Source organism: Castanea sativa, chromosome 1, assembly GCF_040712315.1.
Source record: "Castanea sativa cultivar Marrone di Chiusa Pesio chromosome 1, ASM4071231v1".
NCBI classification, from domain to species: domain Eukaryota; kingdom Viridiplantae; phylum Streptophyta; class Magnoliopsida; order Fagales; family Fagaceae; genus Castanea; species Castanea sativa.
In genome coordinates, this window is record NC_134013.1 from 6,877,405 (window position 1) to 6,883,647 (window position 6,243).

Sequence of the window (6,243 nt, forward strand, 5' to 3'; positions counted from 1 at the left end):
TTGTGGTTTAGTGTTTAATTGCTTATGCCATAGTCTAGAACTCTTTCTTTTACATTGCTTTCTTTTAAAGCTTTAAGTACTTTGATTTAAATTTAGTTTATATTCAGTACTTTGTGTTTATCTCTTTGCTTTGCAGCATTTTTTTTGTACTTATAGTTAATCTTGAGTACTACACTTTTGTGCCCTTGTTGGATCGTGTATCCTTAATGCAAATACTTTGGAATTTTGCATTGGTTGAGTGTTTTGGACATGTAATTGATTCTTGCTTTGTACTTAATTGCATTGTATGTCCGGATGATTGTTTATTAGTTAAATGATCATTGTAGTCATACTGTAATGACTGTTCTTGTATGATCAAGTTATGCTTCATAGCTTATATCTTGTTTATCTTGATTGCATTATACTTGCTCATACACGTACCTTGTATTCAACTTGTCATAAGCTTAATGAAAGTTTTGTTTGTGTGCGAGTGTTTCAGGATACTGGTGTATTCGTGCAAGTGCTTCACAGCTTCTAGATTAAGTATGAGTGAGTTTTGCCACTGTTCCCAAACTCATGTTAAGTCTAGAGTTTGTTATAGGGTGTTTTGTCACGAAATAGCCAAATGGAGAGATTGTAAAGTTGTGATTTACAACTGTTTTGTGTTGACTTTAATTCTGTACCAAATTTGATTGTAATTTTGTTCAATCTTTTATACCCTGTACTTTATGTGGGATTTTATTGTAAGAGTTGTGTGATAGAGAGAGAGTGTGTGAAGACTCAAGCTTTTGAAGGCAGAAGATTTCTCGCAGGTAGCTCGCGACTAAGCATCCCGTGAAGTAATGCATGTGCCCTGCACATGACTAGAATGCAAAGAGTCATGACATATGGTGACAACTGGTTTTCGCGAGTAAGGTCTTCCCGTGAGATACCTGCGAAATAGTCTGTTTTGCTATTTTGTCCTATCTGTTCCACTACATTCTCAAACACACTATATATCATCATTACCCACATATTGAGTAGAGAACTTTTCAAAAGAGAAAACCCTAGCCCCAACCCTTGAGAGTGTGAGATTGTCATACCCACAATTCTACACACAATCTTTTGTGGTTTTCCTCTACTCCTACCTCTCCATTTCTATATCCTTGAGATGTTGATAGCCCAAACACTTACCACACCTATATTGAGTGTCTAGTGAGTTTTGGTGCTGTTGGGAAGCATTGGAAGAAGCCAAACTTTGGTGAATGCAATCGGGCGCATTGCGGGATCCGGAAAGCTAGACAAGACACGGTTCCGAGAAGCCTTGTTGGAGTAGAAGCTTGGAGGGCTTAAGTGCATTGGGTAGACTAGGCTTGGAGGGTCTTTTGCTATTTGTGTATCCCAACTTATTGTCTAGGGATCGATTTACTGCTTGGAGGGCGGCGAAGAGGTTTTTCGTCGAGTTCTTCAGTTTCCTCTTCGATAACACATTAACGTGTTATCTTGTGTTTGCATCTCTCTTCCCTACTTTTTTAGCTTTTATTTTACTGCTGTGTTTTATTGAATATGACTTAGAGTAGTTTATTGGTTGTTCGCTTACATTTACTCTTGTTTTCGCACTTAGATAAGTTAGAGTAAAATCAACCGAGCCGTAATTTTTAATTTGGGGTCTAAACAAGCTCTTGTGTTTTTAACACAAATCCGAGCTTTCAAAATCTTTGGGTGTGTGCTTGTTAGAAAATTCTTATTCTTCTTGTAAAAGCCCATGTTGAAATCTTACACGCTATGACTACAACAGGTGCACGCATTTTCCTTTTTTCTTTTTCTTTTTTTTAAATTTTTCATTTTTTCTCTTTGTTAGAGCTGTAAACGAGCCAAGATTTGTTGAGTAGTGCATGTTCAAGCTTGGCTCGTCAAGAAAAATCAAAAGCTCGAGCTTGGCTTGAGCTTGTGACAAGCCTAAAAATAGTGTTTGAGTTTGAGCTCGTGGGAAAGCCAAAAAACTTGAGTTTGGCTTGACTTGACTTGATTAATTAGTTAAACCAAACTCAAGCTTAATATCAAGCTCAAACTTGAGCTCAGGTTAAGTTTTTGAGCTTGAGATCTAAAAAAATCACACTATTAAATGCTTAAATCTCTAAAATTAAGAAAAAAGAAAAAGAAAATAGTAAACTCATTTTATTATGCATCTAGTCTTACTTATGATTAGCTATTATTCAAATTAATAATATACATAATTAAATTCATTCATTCATCATTTCTTATCTATAGCTTCAGCAATTGTTCAAAATACAATTTTTACATTCACGTTAGATGGTGAAGGACTAGAATATTACCTGTTTGTAACTATTATGAATGAAAAAAATACTAACAAGTTTCATAACTTTAGATGATTGATAGGGAATGATCATATGTGGCCTGCTTAATTAATTAATTATTTTTAAATGTAACTATAGTTTAAAGTGGTTTTTGATCAGTTTAAAGGGAAGGAAAAAATTAAGGTAATATAGGTAGTGGTCTCATATTGGACAAGTTATTATTAAGATATGTGTAATGAGTATATTTAGCTAATACATATAAACTTATAAGTGAGTTTATCCTTGAATTGTTGTGTATTAAGTCTAATAGCTCACGAGCTTGTTTGTGAACAAATTTTTTTGCTTGGGCTCGGCTTGTTTATTAAATGAGCCTAAAACTAAGGCTCAAGCTTGGCTTATTTATAAACAAACAAACATGAACAAACTTTTTATTGAGCCAAGTCCGAGTTGTTCATGATCAGCTTGGTTCATTTACAGTCTTACTCTTTGTTGTCATTTGACACGTTTTCAGAGGTAGAGTCATTGTGAGATGACAAACGCCTTCCACCAGCAACTCCATGGAGAGTTTAAAAGATTCATTGCAGTAAAAGATTTAGTGGTCGATGAAAGTAGTTAGAAAATTCTCAATCAACAGCAACTTTTAGGTCCTTTGTGGCATCTATGATCTTTAGTTTATATATGATGCTTGATTAAGTTGTGTATCGCACAAGAATAATAACCGGGAAGAATTTACATATTCTTACTATGGTATGATACGAGAGAATGATATTCAGGCGTGAAACATGTGCAATGGATTTTGAGAAGTGATGTAAAATGGATAATACAAACGTTTCTTGACTAGAGAGCCACTTAGAAGTTAACACACAAGACTACAAGAGTTTCAAGACTTGTTCTACAGTACCCTCTATTTTTTTAGTGGGTACGGTGACCACTGATATCTTGACCGTCTATTCTAATGCTTTCAATCCAAACCGTATATTTAAGTAGAGTGGAATACCAATTACCGGTAGAGCAAGTTACCGTATAAAATCAAAAAAGAAAACAAAAAAACAAAGAATTAGATTGTCTTCTTTCGCGTTCTCTGAATTCTAGGGGAACGAACCAATCGGTTACAAGACTAGCTAAAGAGGATTGATTGTTTTGATCTGATTATATTTGTTACTTCTTTCTTGCGTGCGTGCTTTGTGTCCAATTATCTTCTTTCTGCATCCCGATTTACTCACCAGTCACCAGTGAAGGTAAGGATCAAAACAAAACCCTTATTTCCAAATTATCTGTATTTTGTTTAATGATTTGCTTGTGTTCTTAGTGGTTTTTTTTTTTTTTTTTTTCAGAGAAATAGCCTTGATTGGTTCAAAATGATTCTTTAATCTGTCAAGTGATTTATTATTGTACTACAATAACCCATTGAAGCCACTACTTTTTAGATACAGGCAAATATGCCGATTAGGGATATATTTACTATTGCTCATGAGAGTTTAAGATTTGCCAGGGGAATGCTTGAGTTTCGTTTGCCTATTATTTTGCATTATAGGCTTGGATATTTGTTTGGCTATTGCTAGGTACTTCGATATGTTGAAGATTCTAGAATACTTAAAATAATTTCATGGAGAGTTCTTATTGTAGACATCAATTTTGGGAAGTATCTAAAGTGTTTGGATGTATCTCACTCCTAGCTTTGATTCTTTGCTATCTGGTTTATTGGTGATGAACTACTCTCTCTTAACTCTATATGATTCGATGGTTAAAGAATGGGATTGGGATTTCTGTAATGCAGCAAAAGTACTTTTTCCTCTCCCCTTTGATTAGCTTTTCATCTTTGCAATATGTTTTATTTTCACTTGTTGCTAAATGAAGCTTCTCGTGTGTGACCCATTTGCAAGAAATACAGTCTCAGTCCGATAATTATAGGTCTTCATCATCTTCAACAAGTAGTCCAGCAAGGAGGGTGCCCTTAAGTAATTTTTTCTATTTGCATAAACCTGGTTCACTGAGACAACCCATCTCATTTAAGGATTCACCAGAATGGGAGGATACAGATGTTGATGTGAGGGTGGAGGAAGGAGGTGACAGTGACACTATTAACATTGCGATCACCCAGCCTCCTCATCTCTCTCGAAGCTCAATAATGGGTCCTTGCCATTTCCACCACTGCCAGAGGGTGTAGTTGTAGCAAGGAAAATTACAGGGGCTTCAGTTGTTTGGAAAGACTTGACTGTCACAATAAAGGGTAAAAGGAAGTACTCTGACAAAGTTGTGAAGAGTTCGAATGGTTATGCATTGCCTAGAACTATGACAGTAATCATGGGTCCTGCTAGATTAGGGAAAAGGCCACTTTACTAAGGTCTGTTGCAGGTATTTAAGCATGGTATCTATTGTCATTTCATTTGGAGCATTTGAATTATGTATTTTTCTTGGTCCTGTGGATGCTTGAAGCTTAAATGTTGTTCTCTCTTTAATCTAGGAAGATTGCACCGCTCAACCAAAATGTGCAGTGAAGTAGTTGTTAATGGGGCAGAATCGCACATGCCTTACGGATCTTATGTAAGTTCCAAGTAATTTCACTTCCTTTTAATTCTTCATTCTTCAGTTGTGGTTTAAGTATTTCCTTAATTATGATCTTGCTATTGGTTCTCCATTTACCCCACTCATCTGCATTTTGCTTAGGGGGTCCGTTTATTGTTTTTTTTTTTCCCTCCAAAAATCTAATGCAAGGCATATTGATCTAATATTTAATTATATAAGATGAATATAAGCCCTGTTTTTGGAGTATTATGTCAATGTTGGATTTTAGAGTAACTGACTCCAACTCAGATGAAGCAAGTTGCACAAATACTTGAAAATGATTGTATAATTTGGAGACTACAATTTATAGTAACTTACAAATGCGAGATAATATGGTGTTTTGACTTGTGAGTGAGACTAAGATTTTCATGTGTTTTGAAAATAAATTTGTTGATATTTTTCTTTTGTTGGCAATTTTTTATATTAATGAATATTTTTTTTTCCCCTAATTTCAGAAGATGCCCAATTTCAATTGCAGCAACAGTCATTTGCATTATTACTCAACTTTCAAATGATAAGAAACCTCATAGAGGTTCATCATATTCTTATTTTTTAGCATGCCGTTGTTTATTTGAATTTATTTTTAACTTATTTATATGATGTGGAACTTACTGATATTTTCAGGTTGAGCTAAATGAGCCAAAGTTGTTGAATCATTTCAATTATATAAATAAATAGATGAGGCTCTATGCAAAGAAATGTGCTCTTATGAACATCTCATTTTTCTAAGTGTTGATAGTTATACCATGTAAATGCAGATATTTCATTTACCACTTGAGTTGCAGAAGGGACAATAAGAAATTCCTACAAGTTAGAAGTTGCCCTGTTGAAAACTTAGGGATGAATGATCTAGACATGAAGACCCATTGCAAGCCGCTTTTGATTGTCTCGTTTTCAATTATTTTGATGATGGTATTCAAATATAGATGTGAAGGAAATACATTGTAGTGGATTTCCTTTGTAAATGAATTTTTTTCCTTCTTGCGATGAGCAAGTAGCAAAGTAAGTAGTAGTCAAGATACTTATAATTGATTTCTTTGTAGTCTGGCTTCTTTCTGTAGATACTTTACAACAAAAGACTTATTTGTAGTACATGAAAGTCCGTTATAAATTTTGGAGTCAAATGTCCATAATACCTAGATTGATTCTGATTGTCCTCTCCATTGATAATGATTATGATGGAACAATAAGAATTATTTTAGTTATATGATAAATTCGTATTTTGCAAGTCCAAGTTGTAACTAATAGCAAATTATTAGTTGCCTATGATGACAAATTTTTAGTCATCATCTTGTCAATTGGGTTATTAATGGCTTTTTCATTACCTCGTGTATTTATTAAAAATGTTTTATTTTTTATTTTTTATACAAGATTAAAATTCTACTTTAGCCTAATTTAAATG

The 6,243-nt window shown here is 34.2% G+C and overlaps 1 long non-coding RNA gene across 3 annotated transcripts; it reads left to right on the forward strand.

The window, feature by feature from the left end:
* Positions 1-3,329: 3,329 nt before the first annotated feature.
* LOC142609016 (uncharacterized) lies at positions 3,330-5,965 on the forward strand. Of its 3 annotated transcripts, none has more exons than XR_012839563.1 (4): positions 3,330-3,514; positions 4,168-4,631; positions 4,741-4,820; positions 5,600-5,965. It is a non-coding gene; the product is annotated as an uncharacterized LOC142609016 (long non-coding RNA). The 3 variants fall into 3 exon arrangements; XR_012839562.1 differs by having other exon boundaries at positions 3,347-3,514; positions 3,611-4,631; XR_012839561.1 differs by having other exon boundaries at positions 3,347-3,514; positions 4,160-4,631.
* Positions 5,966-6,243: the final 278 nt, after the last annotated feature.